Source organism: Aphelocoma coerulescens, chromosome 7, assembly GCF_041296385.1.
Source record: "Aphelocoma coerulescens isolate FSJ_1873_10779 chromosome 7, UR_Acoe_1.0, whole genome shotgun sequence".
Taxonomy (NCBI): domain Eukaryota; kingdom Metazoa; phylum Chordata; class Aves; order Passeriformes; family Corvidae; genus Aphelocoma; species Aphelocoma coerulescens.
The window spans coordinates 33242508-33258623 of NC_091021.1; the positions used below are offsets into that span (position 1 = coordinate 33242508).

General features: G+C 41.2%; 1 protein-coding gene across 5 annotated transcripts in view; it reads left to right on the plus strand.

Moving 5' to 3' along the window:
* Positions 1 to 4279: 4279 nt before the first annotated feature.
* MGAT5 (alpha-1,6-mannosylglycoprotein 6-beta-N-acetylglucosaminyltransferase) overlaps positions 4280 to 16116 on the plus strand; it is a 111656-nt gene continuing 99819 nt past the window's right edge. For 2 of the 5 annotated variants that reach the window (XM_069021209.1, XM_069021213.1), the window contains exons 1-2: positions 4280 to 4364; positions 10926 to 11034. The gene's annotated coding sequence lies outside the window, so the exon portion shown is untranslated. Of the gene's footprint in view, positions 4365 to 5045; positions 5145 to 10925; positions 11035 to 16116 lie in introns of those variants that run through there. The other 3 variants (XM_069021212.1, XM_069021211.1, XM_069021214.1) reach the window with 2 other exon arrangements.

Here is a 16116-nt window from a genome sequence, read left to right on the forward strand (position 1 = left end):
AGATGAGGTCCTGAGAAATCAGAGCAATCAAACAAAAAAGCAAGATACATTCTTGAACAGGAATACATGAGTTTTCTGATCACTAGCACAGTGGTTTGAGTGAGTTATCATTTTGCAGTAAATTCATTTCCATCAATAAAGCTGAGGTAGACATCAAACAGAAAGCTTTAAAAGCCTATCTTGGAATCCTCAAGAGATTATTAGTTTGTTTAGCAATGAACAAAGATACTTTTCAGGAAGGTCTTTTTTATCTTATCTCTGGTTCAAATTTAATTTTTTCCTAGGTTTTCTCTCTTGTTGTTGTTGTTGTTGTTGTTGTTTTGAAGTCGTGTTCAACATTAAAAATACAATACTGAGCCTGCCACCGAAGAGTCCACTTAGTGTCTGCAAAGCTAAGAACCCTTTATTCTGAGGAGCATATGGGGGGTTATAATAGAAGGAAAGAAATCCTACGTGAAGGGATGGAGTCCTTCCAGAAACCAGGCAACAGGGCTTTGAAGGAGGTGCAGATTATAAAGCAGATTCTCTCGAGAGCCTATCCCAAGAGCTTTATTGCTGTGGTGATACAAGGATAACGTGATGTACCGCCGTGTCTCTCTACCTGGCACAAGAGGGGGGCTATGAATCTGTCTTGGCGTGACTTTATGGTGTGTATCCCCTCTCGCTGCCCTATGCCCAGAATTAACTTTGTGCATTTCTGTGCCTTTAAACTGAGCCTGAGAGGGGGGAGAGGGAAAAAAAACCGAGCAAACTTTTCAAAGCAGTTGTTCAAGGACACACATACACACTCCTCTGCTTCTGCTGTGGCAGCAAGAGCGGGGCAAGCACCCTGCTTGCTTCTCAGCCAGCTTCTGGCTCCTTTTCTCCAGAGGGAGATGGAGAGTTGAACTTTGTTTTCCTGGGACTTCGGTTTTTCCCTTCTTCTCTTCTGAACTGTTTCAACGTCAGAACACATCAGGAGAATTTTTCTACCAAAGCCCTGGAGGTGGGCCCACGACCCAGCTCCAAGGAGGAAGAGAGAGAGATTACACCTACAGGACTCTGAATTTTCCCAGGTTCTCTCCAAAGTGAGAGGTTCTATTATTTAGCATTATTATCCTTTTCCTGTGTGCTTGTTAAATAAACAGTTTTTATCTCTTTCACTTTCCTCTGAGGAAATTTTTTTTCCCGAACCTGGTGGGGGAGGGATGGCTGTAACCTGCCTTCTATCAGGATATTTTCCTCCAAATTTGTCCGAACTGGCACAGAATCACAACAAAGGCAGGAATGCTGCATGTAGTCCCCCTCACAAGAAAGAGATTTCTGTATCTATAATATTTTCTCTATCTATATTCTCTAATAATAATATATAATTCATCACAAGAGATTTTACTATTATGAAAGGCAAACCATATTTTATGTGTGTACTGTAATTTTGTTATACAGTGTTACAAGTCAAAAGGGAACACCTCTGACACGTACTTCCCTGGGGAAAGGTTTATGGAGGTATTGCCTGTGAATAATCACAGAGTTCTTCTATGTTCTAGTCACGTTTCTCCACCTTACAGTCATTTATTATTTGAACAAATGGAGATGGAAAATTCAACAAGTATGCTACTTTAAAGGTGACATTAAGCAATTCTGGAGTTAGCACTGGTGATTGCTGTGATTTCATGTTATCAACCATTGCTGGTCCATAATCAGAATTCTCCAAAATTCAGTACAGAGAAGTGCCAAAGAATTGGTCCTACAACACAGACATTCCCAGCTGTATTCGATGTCTTCCAAGGATTGCTGCTGTCCCCTTATGCTGAGAGCACAGCGAGCAAGCAGAAGTTAGTACAGCTGAGATTTCTGCACCTCATCTGCCTTAGTACTTCAAAGCTGTGACTGGCACTCAATCACACCAAGGAGTTTTTGTCATCCACTCAGGGCAGAGCTGTACCTCCAAGTTTTGGACAAAAAATCAAGCAGGAAAACAGTATCAATAGGTGATACATTGAATGTCTCTACCAGAATATAATTGTTTCCCTCATTAATATCACTGGCCTCACAGCAACCCAAAACTTCTCCATTAGCAACAAGTACAGCCGAGATGCACAGCCCCAGCCTTATACAATGTTTAGGGGATTTCACACAATCAACAGATGCATCAACCATCATCTTTAATCACTTTAATTACTTCTGCAGTGATTTCCTCCTTGCACCAAGGGTGAGGGGATCAGTATATGGAGTCCTGGGGAATTGCAAACAGGCAAGATGAGATCCCAGCACCAGGGCCCTGATTGCAATAAGAGGCATTAATGGTCCTAATCAGCCTCTCCTGGGGCCTCCACCCACTCTCTTCCCATGGTCATGAAATGAGCAAGCAGATGGGTGGAACTTTCAGTGTGGGACAGGCCTGGCAGAGCTACGTCTGAATAACTGGTGGCCTACTTGTCACACGCTAAAATGGGGAATAAACATGTTAGTGGTCAGCTCAAATAGTCCTGATACTTCAATGGGGGGGGGTGGGGGGTGGGTGAGGGGTGTAATATTATCATATTGTCTCTTCTTTCAGTCTCTTGCTCGCTGTGATCCAAGAATCCAAACTTTCTCAAGGAACACTCCTTGAGGAGGGAGTTTTGGCTTCCCTAATAGATGCCTGTAATTTTATGATAATTGCCATATTTTTTTCATTTTGCTATGTCAGATACAAATGCTGTGGAATATGTAGTGTAAAGTCCTGTTCCTCGGTGGAGAATCTGGTTGGTACGATCCAGCTTGAGAACTGTGAGCTAGTAAGGGCTACTGTTCCCTTTGGTGAGAGCTCTGCTAGGAGACCACTGTTGTATAATATTTATATATAAGAACATATCAAACTCAAAAGTGACTGCAATGTTAGGTCAGCTCGTGTATATGAGCTATACAAATTAAAACCATAGTAAATGGAAAAGACTGAAAGTGCTGTAGTTGCTGTTATTTCACCTGCTTTGTTCCCCTGTGACAAGAGCCCTTTCTACAAACCATAGCAGATCAGTTAAGAAGTTCCTCATCTCACACAGAGGGATGTCCAAGGCTTTGACCATTCAGCACCTCATAAAATTCCCAAATCCCTAACCTATCATTAATTGCCAGTGAGCATTTCCAAGCAGGAACACAGTACAAGACTGGGTGAAAAGCAAAACTCCAAAGTGCCCAGCATTACTGCAGATGCTTGTGGGTGCAGACAAGTATCCTTCAGCACACATTGTAGCATCATCATTTTCTGCCCTGTGTGGAGAAATCCCAGAAGAATGGCACAAAACACCAGCAGGGATTTTTGTCCATCGTCACCAAAACCATTCCCCTTTACTTGATTTTTTTTTAAAAATATTTTGGAACCATTTTCTGATGATTCAAGGCACGTGATGAATATTGCAACAGATATTGATCAGAGTTCTGCATCTTATTATGACCTACACCTATGTTTCTTTAATTTATATTGGGCTGTGGAGGTAACCAGAAACAGTTTTTTACTTTATGCTGTCCTTATGAAAGAAGGCTGGATCCATACAGAAGAGCAGGAGTGGCCACGAGATGTCACCCAGCCTCTATGAGCTCTTAGGAAGACTGGTGGGGGAAACAGAGCATTCTGAAGCCGAGCAAAACTAGAGACTGTCTCGCCACTACAAACACACTCATCTCCTCATTGCAAAAATGCACCAGCTTCCTCTGCGCTAATGGCTCTCAGAAGCGAACTTCAGGTAGAGCGTAGAGCTTGTTTCAAAGACAGCCTAAGCGGATGAACTGCCACAAGTACCTGTTTCTAATATTTAGGAAACGTGTTGGCTGCTGTAACGGGCCCGCTTAGTGCGGGCAAAGCCGCGCTGCTGCCAGCGGCGGGATCCGCGCCCGGCCTGACGGGTTTGCCGAGAGAAGCCCTCACAGGAGGGGTACAAGCCCGGGGAGGCGGAGGCCGGGAGTCGCCTTCGCACACTCACCACGGCGGGCGGCGGCTGTGACCGTGCCCAGCGCCTAATGCCCAGTGCCTGGTACCCGTGGCCTGTGCCCGCACCCGCGGCCGTGGCCGCGCCCGGGCGGTTCCCCCTCACGCCCGCCCCTGCGCGCTCCGCGCCCGGGCACGCACTTTGCAGACGCTCCCTCGTTCTGCCTCGCCCTGTCACAGGCGCTTCCGGCCGCGCGCGCTCCCCCGCCCCTCCCTCCTCCCTCCGGCCGCCCCGCCGCGCTGCGCCGCGCCGCGCTGCGCCCCCGTGCGCGGCCGGCACTTTGCAGACGCTCCCCGGCGCCGCCCGCCCCCGCCTGGCCCGTCCCCCCGGCGGCGCGGCCGCGCCTCCGCCCGCGCTCGGCCATGGGCGCTGCGCCGCGCTCCGCCCGGCGCGGGGACCTGCGCGCTGCCCGGACAGGTGAGGCGGCACCGGGCTGCGGGGCCGGCGGGGCGCCGCCGCCGCACCCAGCCCTGCTGCGGGGGTCGCTGCAGCCGAGCGGGGCGGGCGCCCGCCGACACCCTCCTCTGGCCCGGGAGGCATCGCCCCCGCCCGCCCGGGCGCGGCGGCGGGCGCGGAGCGGGAGGGATGCGGGGATGGAGGGAGCACCGAGCGGCCGCCCCGGAGCGGCGGGGCCCGTCCTGGCCGCGGCCCGGCCGCCCCCGTCACCTTGCGGAACGACCTTCCGCGGCGGGGGGAGCGGCGGGGCCCCCCGGGCCGGCCGGGCCGGGCGGTGGCTGCGGGGGAGGGGGCGGCCCCGGGCGCACGGAGCGGCGCGGGGAGGTTTCACCGAGCGCGGGTGGCGGTGCCGCGGGTGGGAGGATGAATCTCGGGCGAGAGTCTGTTGAAATCTCCCTCTTACGATGCCATTTACAAGCTATCTGTTCCACACGGTTTGCGGGTTTTGTTCCCTCTCCAATGCTTTGTAAACCTCTAGGAAGAGAATTTGAGAAAAAGGTTCCTGAAAGCTGTCATCTCGGTGCCAAATGTGCCTTGGGCTGCCATATCTACTACTTTTTTTTTTTTTTTTTTTTTTTTTTTTTTTTTTTTTGCCGGAGATGCATTGAGGTTTGGATTGGAAAAAACAGTGCTTTTTATTTGCCAGCTTCGGTGTTTCTTACACATCAACATCACCTTGTGGTTTGATCGCAAGGATTTCTCTCTGTCAAAAGCAGTGACTGACCTGATGTGATTGCATAGGTGTGCGGACCTATATTGAACAAGTATTACATTGTTTCCTTTGAGTTTCAGCAACTGTTTGAAGCAAAGTTACTTTTTAGCATATTCAGGAGAAAATATATGTCACTCAGTTTTGAGGAAGTAAACCTTGGTAGAGGCTTTCCCCAGTGTCCAGGGTCTGTAGATTCCATCTTTACCAGATATGCTACAATATCAGTCTCATCTTTTGAGAACATATTTTTCTTTCTGGCATTGGGGTCAGCAAACCTGAGAAAATGAATTCTCAATTCTTGTACTAGATCTTGTCAATCTCTCTGGATAACTGCAGCAAGAATAGAACACTCTTTAAATGAAGGCTCACTCTTGAGATTCATGTTATTATACAGTCTTATTTGTCTAAAAAGCTCTGTCGCCTTGTCCCGATGAAATAGTATGATGGCTTTTTCAACAGCATGACTCATAATCCTAAATACAGGAATGAATTTTGACTTAGTGCTGTGCAAGTGCTTTATCTCAGCAAACAGCTTTGTGTGTAGAAAATGCAAGCAGGATGGAGGGAGTCGCTGGTACTCATCTGCTAATCTTTGTCCTCAGGAGGACATCGAGTTGTTTCCAGGCTGGGGGGATGTCTTTGCTCCCAAATCAATGAGGTGATGATCTCAGTTCTTTCAGAATAGTTTTGCCATTTCGTAAAAAGCTTTCAAAAACAGAGGAACTGGTTAGTTCTTGGTTTCTGTATTATTGAAACCATTTTGCCTGGGGACACGAAGTTCAATTTAGTCTGAATGGGTGATTTACCTTTTTCCTTCTTGATCTCTGTCTAATGACTCTGACTGTGCTTCATGAGAAACTCTGCTTACTGCAGCACCCACGGTTCACATAATTGCTGCTGGTTGTACCAAGCCTAAGAGTAGGGGAAAAACCTTTTTTTCTGGTGGTTTTATTGCATACAAGGTATGTTCACTTCTGCTTTCTGTTCTATACCTGAGGTGAATGTAGGGAGTAGTTTACTCTTAAAATGGCCCGTGGAACAGTATGTTTACTGAAAGAAATGTCTATTCTTCATGATTTAACATATGCAGGCTGTTTTCTGTTGCACTTATGTAGAATATGGATTTATTTTGTACGAACAGAATAAGGATTAAATAAGAACATATGCTTCCTCTTTTCTGCATGATAAATCCATCTTGCTGTCCCGGAGGAAGGCAGCTTATACAGCCTGGGTTGAAAAGATGCTGAAAGACAAAGTGACTGAATGCTGAATATAAGAAGATCAGGTTGTCTAAGCTCCCCAAACTAGACTGCCTAAAACTTGGGAAGCAGCCAGCAACACTGGGTGCAAATCATGTAAAATCCTTAATCTGCTTCATGAAATAGAATCTGGCAAAATAATGAAGTGTTCTGAATTCTTAAAATGACTTAGAATAAAGACAATTGCTCTCCAGTTTTAAGTCATCTCCCTCCAACCAGATTCCCTTCTGTTCCCTTGTATAACAAAAAAAAAAAAAAAAAAAAAGAAGAAGAAGAAAGAAAGCTTTGTATTGTTAATTTCTATGCTTCAGATAATATGTGGGATTTTATTAGCACCACTCCTTTCCCTTCAAGTTTGAAGTTTTTTTTTTAATTTCCTTTGCTGGGTTATGTTTTTGGCGTTGTATGCTGCCATCATCTAACAAGTTCACTCTGCTTTTGCTTCTGTTGGATAAAATAGCTTAGCATGCAGTTTCATTCCTCATCTTGGCTCCAAAATTTTAATAGAACTTCAGGAGTCATTGACATTAACTGCCCCTAGCAGGTATTGTAACTTGATTATTAGCTATGTGGTAGGTGTTTTGAAGGGTTATGTGAATGCAGTGTTCATGTTTTGAGAAGATTGAGATATAAAGGAGACTTAGTGTTTTATGAGAGAATGGGAGAATTAGTTCAGGTTTTTTGTTAGGAAGAGTAGTCTCAAGGGAGATCCAGTGGCAAACATTATTGTTAATTTGCCAACAGATTGACTTCATGTTTGCTCGGTCTCTTAAGTAGATGTGGAAAGAAATACACTGATGAATATCAAAGTGCCAGGTTCTGATAGTATTTTCACTTACATCACATAGTTCCCAAAGTGTCTGCAGAACTCTTCTGCTTAGTCTGTTTTGGAACCGGGGTACTCCAGCAGCAATTCTTGGTGAAAAACATCGGAAGCATCTGCTAAGGAAATGAACACACTGCACAGTGCTAATCAGCTGGGAATCTGATGAGTGGAAACTCTTTCAGGAATCAAGCAGTTTTGCTATTACTGCATCTTCAATTTCAAAATAATTCTAAACTGTTTGGAGTGGAATAAGGTCATTCTTTATTCCTCTCTACTTTTGCCAAATTAATATTTGTGCATCTCTGTATTTCATGTACCACATACATGCATGAACTTAAAAAAATAAAACCAAAACCAGAACACCAAAACCTAACAAATCTTTTGTTCTTCTTCAGAAGAAAAAGTGGAATTTTGTGTTTGCAACCCTCTGTATGCCTGCACACTCAAAACCCTCTTGTTTTCCTCTATAAGCCTCCTATTATTGGCATAGACTATTGAAGTTTTGAAGGTTTCCTTATCTATTTAACTTTCATTTCCTGAAGAGCCCAGACCTATAATGTAATGAAGTATAATTTCTCTGAGGAATAAATCTCATTCAGACCATGTTTTGGTAGTGGCTTGATTTCCACTGCTTTTGACCCTATTTTTTTTTACTATTTCTTGCTTGTTCTGGTGAGTTGATAAGTAATTTATGCCTACAAAGAGGGGGTGAGTAGAGTTTTGTACCAACTTAGACTAGTTCAGTGGAGGGTTTTGTTTAATGACATAGGCCGTCTAAATTGGATGTCATCTGAGGAGGAGCCACCATAATGATGAAGAATTGACAACACAGGTGCTAACACGGCCTCCCAGCTGTGAGGCAGTGGCTTTCTGTGGCAATGCAGACTTTTGTCAGAGCAGATAGCCTTATTCTTTTACTCGAACTGGAATAGTTCAGCTGTCTTGAGATGAATTTGTGGGGTTTTGTTCTTACCTTCCCACAAGGAGAAGTCTTGTCTGCTTTAATCAGGTCAATCCTTCAAGCCCAAGGTCTGCGTATGCACTCAGGCAAGGATGCAGGTCCCTTGAGAAACTTCTGCTAAAGAGATGGCATTTTCATACAGGTGTGGCAGCTTGTGTACTAGGGAGACACTGCAGTGAAAGTACAAAGAGGAAATAGTTTGGGGGACGGGGATTCCCTCTTACAGTACTCTAAATAGCAAAGTCCTTTTCACAAGGAAAGCTTAAGTCAATGCTGTGATTCATTTGATTTATTATTTATGGTTTGTATGAGTTAAGAATCCTGTGATCGTGGCCCTTTGAGTCTCACAAGGACCTCTTATTCCTCTTAGCTAACTGTATTTTTTCATATATCCCACAGGCATTCCAAACTGTTTAACCTTGATCATTAGTCTAACCTGCTGACATTTGTCTTACTCATATTTACATCCTGATAAAATCCTGTAATCTTTGAAAGCAACCAACCACCTCTTTTGACCTTGTCCTTTAGACAAAGGCATTTCCCCAGATTACAAGTAGCAGGCTGAACCTGATTTTACTTTTATTGGTTGTTGCTCACGGGTCATGTAATTTGTTACATTTCTTTATATATAATTTTTGACATAAAATTTATTCCTTGTGGTTATGTTCCCCTAGAATAGTTTTACAACTAAAACCTTTCTTTTTCACTCTTGTTAGATTAGGCAATAGAGTCTGTTGCTGCTGGTTTCCCATTGCCTGTTAAAGCTGTGTTCCTCCCTTCCTATGTGCACCGTGACTGGTGCAGCTTTTTATTTAACCTGAATTGAGGTCCTAGCAAAGCATTCTCAGATGGCTGCTAATCAAGTAGTAGATCTCATGCTAGGGAAAATCCCTTCACCAGAAGGGTTGTCAGGCTTTGGAACAGGCTGCCCAGGGTTGAGTCAGCATCTCTGGAGGTATTTAAAAGCCATGTAAACTCTTGGACTCTATGATCTCAAGTACCTTTGCCATCGTAAGAGATTTTATAATTCTAAGTTTTCATAAAAGGTACAAGCTACAGTGAATTACCATTCCTGCTCAAGACTATATTTTGTGAACTGGGTGTTTGTTGACCATTGGAAGATACTGAACACTTGGATTTTACTACATTGTGTCATAGCCCTCTTGTCTGCAAAATGTGTGACCAGAGTGGATTAACACATTTTTACCTCTTTAGCAGTAAGAATCTTCTGTATCTGCATAAATTCCCTTGGGCAGAAGTTCTCTTGAGTTTGAATGCTGTGTCTTATCCCTCACCTCTCTGGTTTTTATTTTTCCAGTTCTCACCCTTTCTCTTTGTTTGTTGCTTTTCTGCAGAGAGCTATTACTGTTCAATGGAGCTTCAATGCACTTTTTGAACTCTGCAGAATGCATGTAATATACCTGGAAGACAATTTCGAGTATTTATGGACCCACATAACTAAACTTGTATTTTCTCTTCTATTTTGAGCTTCTTTTTCTTAAAATGAAGCATAAAATGTGTTTTGATTGAAGATGGTCTATCTGAAACATTTCTTAGACACATAAACCTTGTCTGCATAGTATACATGAGTTAAAAATATACATAACTACTTCATCCAGTGAATTTGAAAATTGGTATAGTATTCATAATAAAAATTCTTGAACAGATAATCTACCTCCTAACAAGCTATAAGTAATTTCTGCGAGTCTTTCTTGATAGGCTCTGTTCAAGTACAGTTTGTCCAATCACTTAATTTTCTATATTGTAGATTTAGAAGAGTGAAAATACCAGCTCCAAGTTGCTCAAGAAAGTTTCATGCTGCACCTCTACACCTCTTTATCAAGCATTCCAATTCATTACCTTTTTCTTAGTTTCTCCCTATATTTGAATTGCCTATTTCTGTCTTGAAGTAATTAAAGCTTGTTTTAATAATTAAAATAGCAATAAATACAGGAAGCATAGAGTATGTCTAGAAGCATTCCTCAGACAGCAGCAACAACGTATTCATCATCTTCAGATTCTCGGGTTGAGTTTTCTTACTGTCTTGTGTTTAGTATGAGCTGTACCTAAAAATGGGCCCCCTTTCCCTAGAAGGAGTAGAGAGTGTTATTTTCCTGTGTGTTTGTTTGGGTTTTAGGGTTTTTAACTTGATCAGGGAATTTCTGAGCCTCCTGGCAGAGGAGCTTTCTCCCTGAAAAAAAAAAAAAAATAGACAAACTAAGCAGACAGACAGATGTATTTGTATTTCATACCTAGGAAATACATGAAATATTCTTGACATAGGAATTTTCACACCTATTTGGCAAACTCCTGCTGTAAAGATAAAGGAGCTTGCAGCAATGCTCTCTGGAGGTTCTAATACACTGTATGTGGATACAAACTTCCCTACTTATTTCACAGGGGCACACACAAAATAATCAAGGCACACCTCCAAAACCCTCCAGTATCTCAGCTTTTGAGACACTCTCACAATGCTGACAAAAATGCTTTTGGCTAATGGTAGACCTATAGTACATTTAAGGATGATTTTGGCATAAGGAGGGGCGGGAAAATGAATGGCTATTCCTTGGCTTGCAAAAAGATGCTTAAAAAAACAAGTGGGCAAGCAGTCCAAATAAGGCACCAGTTTGAAGCAGGGGTTGTGGAGGTCTTACAGGCATTGCTTGCAAGCAGTGTGTAGGAGCAAAAGAATGAAAATATCTCAGTCTGTATGTGTTGATGGAAAACAAGATAGGAAATGTTAAAATACATACCTGTATTGCAGGATTTGTGGAAAAAAAATCCAGAGAGATCAGGAAAAATCTGAAAAAGTATTTGGAAGACTGAACAAAGTGAGTTGTTTGAGAAAGGCTTTTGAAGCACTCAACCTGTCTGTAAGTAAAACTAAATCAAGATCTTGAGCATTAGATTTGAGTAGACATGTAGCCAAATAAGAATATTTATTATTAATTTCTTCTTAGATTTAATTAAGAATTGTCACCCTTGTAGTTTGGCAAGATTTTGTCAACAAAATCAGTAATTGTGTTTCCTGATCTGTCAGTATAGGAAAAGGGTGTGGAACACGCTGTAGAGCAGTAAAACAAAGATTTCTCAATCTCTACCGTGCAGACTTCAGCCTAGGTTTTACAGGATATTTGACCACATTATTAAAGCTACCTTGTTCCAATTAGTCCCTTAGCATATTGATTTAGTTTTCTAAGTTCTTGTAAAAATGAGCAGTTTACTTCCCTGAATTTCTTTTCATTAAATGCAGTTTGTCTATCAGGATTATTGATCCTTCAAGAACATGGTGAAATGCAGTATCATTCTGTTTACACTTCACATCTGTTTGTGTTATGCAGCTACTTTTCTTTTACTAGACTGCAAAAAGGCATGCAGGAGGAGAAAGCTTCCAGTGTTTTTTCTGCTAAAGCTAACAGCTATTTTACCATAGATAAAATCAACCAGTTTTGTAGACTTAGTCTAATTTTAAGAGCCTATAATCAAGTTTCTGTATTTTATGGTTATACTTTAAATATGGTTATGGTCATAGTTCAAAATAAAATATTAGCTTGTTATTTCTAATAGACGTTTTCTTAAATACCAATAGAGTTTGTTTATAAATGAAAAATAATAGTAAAAAATCTTTCTTTTGATAGCTTAACTTCTCTTGAAACAGAAAGATAAACTGTGCTTCTTATAGATAAGCCATAGTTCTTATGGGAATACTTTTCCTGAGTTTTTTCAGTAGCTTGGCATCCATAAGTTCAAGAAATTGGATAATCAGCAAAATAAAAACTTGTGACTGTATTAATGATGTGAGAAATGAAACGAAGTTGTAGGAGTGTTTGGTTTCACAAAGTGATTTGACCTATGACTGAATGTACATCCTGATGGTTTGAGGCCTCTCAGGCAGTTTATTGATACCAGGTTTTGGCTCCAGTTGTTAATCCTTGTGAAGTCTTTGAGTGTCAGAAATGACTCTCCTTGGGTTCTGGACTGATAACTTAATGGAACGATTCATGATTCCTTTGAGGAAAAGGTTACAGTAACTTTCACCTGACCCATAATAGCAAAATTCTCCCCAAGGTAAGTTAGAGAATGTTTGAGGGAGCAAGGAGGAGCTTCAGGCTGGAAGATGCTTGAGGGCTTGGTGTCCAGTACAAATTTCTGAGTAGTTGTCTGAGATGAAATTCTGTGGAAATAGTACTTTCCCACTGGAAGTTTGGAATTCCCGTTCAGTAGAAGATCCAAGCTGGCTCCTGAACATCCAGTTAGGAGAGCAATAGTTGCAGCGCTGTAGATTTGTTACCAGCAGGGATTCAGTGTTGCCACGGGTCTGTGGTGAAAGGACTGGATCTTTACAGTGATGTGAGGAGAGTTTAACCACAGTGGGTGAAGTTCTGTGCCGGTGTAAAAGGCATATTGCAGTTTACTTAAGCTCTTTTTGAGTTGATGCTATTTAAACCTCTGGCTCTGTATACTGAAACCAGCACAATGAGGCCCGAGTGTGCACTTAAACTTCCCTTTGAGGGCTGTGCTGGCTGATACAGAGCAAAAGCTTGTAACAGATTTAGCTTCTGTTCAGCTTCTATTAAAGTCCTTGTACCTTGATTCATTTCCTGGCGTCGTAGTTTCCATATGCACCAGTTGCATAGCTTTTGCACTGTGTAATGTCACAGAATGCCACTATTGAGTTACTTAAAACATGTCCAGGAACACTTTCTTACATACTGAGATATTGGCATGTATGTGGCCACTTCCAGAGCAAAGAAAACTGTGACCCTTATAAATGGAGAAAAGTTTCATTTTTGAAAAGCTGTACTTGAAAAATAGTATTGTACTTTAACATGTGGAAAGCTGTTCTACATCAATTTTTCATATTTTAGACTTAAGAAGGGGGTTAGGTGGAGATCTGAAGCTTCTGTTTTCTTATTATTTGGGGTTCAAAAATATGTTAACTAGCAAGGGTTCTTTTTTCCCCTACATTTGAAGTGTAAGTTTTCTTCATCTCATGCACTTAAAGAATGGATTTTTTCCCTATCCACCATTAGTACTCTGGTTCATTAAAATTATCTTGGGCTCTATTTGGACTGTTGTTTGTACCTCAAGTCTGTTCTACCCTTGAATATTTTTCCTGGTGGATATGACAAACTTGAACTCCATTGCCTACTATCAATATACATTTTTATGGTTTTTTTATCCAAATTTAAAAACAAAAAAAAAGCCTCTTCACTGTATAAATTCCTGATAAACAACTCAGATTGCACACTATTGATTCTGGATGTGTATTATGAAAAGAGTTTTTTAATGAAGATGCACTCTTGCCCTTTGACAAGCTACAGAATATTTTTAACTATGCCACCCACCTTATTCTTTAACTAAAAATTGATATTTAATTAAAAAGGCTGCTAATGCAGCATTGTAGTTTGGCAGAAATTACTGTAGGAACCTTACAGTGTCTACCTTGCCTGTACTATGGGGATAAAGTGCATTGCTCAGGATAAAGATGTTCGTCCAGGCCACATAAATGCAGAATTATAACCTTTTTAATTTTTTATTTTGTACTGACCAGCTCTGTCATCCTTGCATTTCATAAACAGAGAAAGAAATCTTTCAAATGTTACTATCATACTTCTTTTGGTTTTGCTAATACATTCTGACTTGTGTTGTGTGTGTGCCTCAGTGCACTGCTAACCATTGTCCAGTTTATTACGGTGTTCAGGTCTTCAATTATTAAAATTTGTTTAGAATGTCATGGGAATCTCCCAATTCTAAGTATGCATAATTTGAGTTTGGTGGTGTGGGTTTTTTCAGAGGTGGTTCAAGCCAGATTTCAGTCATATTTGAGGAGAGCTTTCTGTATCCTCTGTTGTGCTTGCAAAAAAAGCATGATTTCCATCTTAATCCAGACTTCTGAATGACTTTTGTCATTTTACTCCAAACATTTCATCTTCAGGGATGAGATTTCACCATATGACTTGAAATTTTTAACACACATTAAGCATAAGCTTTACTTCATGCATTCCTTCCCATCCCACAAAGTATTCTTCTGAAATTCTTTTTCAGTTCCTGTAACCTGATTTTTTATTAAACCAGTTAGGAAATCCCCTTATTTACTGGACTCCTTGACTTCTTGGGCTAAAAGAAAACTCTTCATCCTGCTCCACCCACCCAGCAAGCCTGGATGGATTTTTTTTTTCTGTACAATTAAGTCAGAGTTGATGAAGTCTCTGAATGGTATCTGTGCAGTTGTGCTGAATCTTTGTTATAATCAGCTAAAAATATGTTCTATTTCATCTTGTACCTTTCTGTTGGGTTGCTTATTACCTATTTATGAAAACAGATGATTTCAAGCATTGATTTCTTACCTCATGCCTTCAGAACACCAGTTGATCTTGCATCTTTTTCTTTGTCACAACAATACCTCTTCCACACAGATCCTCTTTCTTGGTTTGTTTTTTCTTATGAGGCTTTTTCAAGTGACCTCAGGATGTCTGTAATGATTGAGCGTGTTTTTACTGAAGGTCTGACTCACTGCCCAAGTTGTGCAAGCTTTGAATCCACAGAAAATGAAAGTAGCACATTGAAAAACTGGGAAATCCATGAGTGTCCAGTAATTTGTCCTGGTCTGCAGATTTTTTTTTCCCTTGGGATTATTTGCACCAGTATTATCTTCCATGTTTTTGCTAATATAGTCAATGTATTATTGCAATAACATATTTGGCTTTATTATTCTAAATGTTTGTGTGGGAATCTCATCTAAGGCTATCATTATACCTCCCAAAAAAAGCTTGTCAGGATAAATAAATGAAAATATTATGGAGAAAATACAAGTTTGATACTTTACATTGTCTCAATGGTCTGTTAGAATGTAGGAAAGCTGAGAAGAGCAAAGCAGCAAATAAATCTTAATTTAGACATCTTAATTTTAAAATTTTATCTTCTGAAATGTCCGGTAAATCCATGCTAACTATTGTCATTTTGTAATTAAGCTGCTTCTTTTAGAGCTGAACCTGAAGTCATATGATGAGTTCAAACTGTAGGATACGACTTTTCTTAGGCTGTTAAAATAACAGCCTAGGTTGGAAACTTTTAAGTGATAAAAGCTGCAGAAAGAAATATCATATTCCTCTGAAATACAGAGGAAAATGTTATTGAAAAAATTTATTTTTTCTTTTGTCAGGCTAGTAGTTTGAACTGTTCTCCTTTTTAAGACCAAACCTAATAATAGAATTAATCATAAAATCACAGGATGGTTTCTGTTGGAAAGTATCTTAAGGCTCTTCCCATTCCAACCCCCTTGTAGGGATACCTTCCACTAGACCAGGTTGCTCAGACCCCCATCCAACCTGGCCTTGGGCACTTCCAGCCACTGCTGAAGTGACAGCTCTTGGGTTTTGGTGTGTCCCCCCTGCAATCAGAGCCACTGATGTCCTATGCATGCTCGTGGCTCAAGTACACATTTACCTACTTCAGGCAGTGGAACACAGCTGTAAGGCTCAGATAGGATACCATGGTAGGATAATCTAAGTTGGATCCTCATGGTTGTAGCTTACAGACCAAATGGCCTGCTCAGGATGTTGCAATGTGCTAAGATAACACCTTAAATAGTTATTTGCAGGTTACTGGCTGTTACAAAGATAAGTCAATGTAGCCCAGTGATAGAGCATTTAAAAGAGAAAGGCTTTTTGTATCAACTTTTAGGATGTGTTTGCCAGCACATTTACCCTGTGAGTTGAGAGGAATGAGTATTTTCATAATATTGGAAAATCTATTCCTCTGTCTCTGCCTTTTTCTCTTCATTAGATTTGACTAAACAGTAAAGAAATCCATTCATCTGTGGTAGTGTGAGTAAAGTGGTCTCTGTTTTCCTCTCTGCTGGTACTACAGTACTGTTTCAAGATCATTTACATTCTTCTCAGAGTTGTAAGTGATCTTTTTGGCAGTTTTGTGCATTTACATTAACTGCTGGA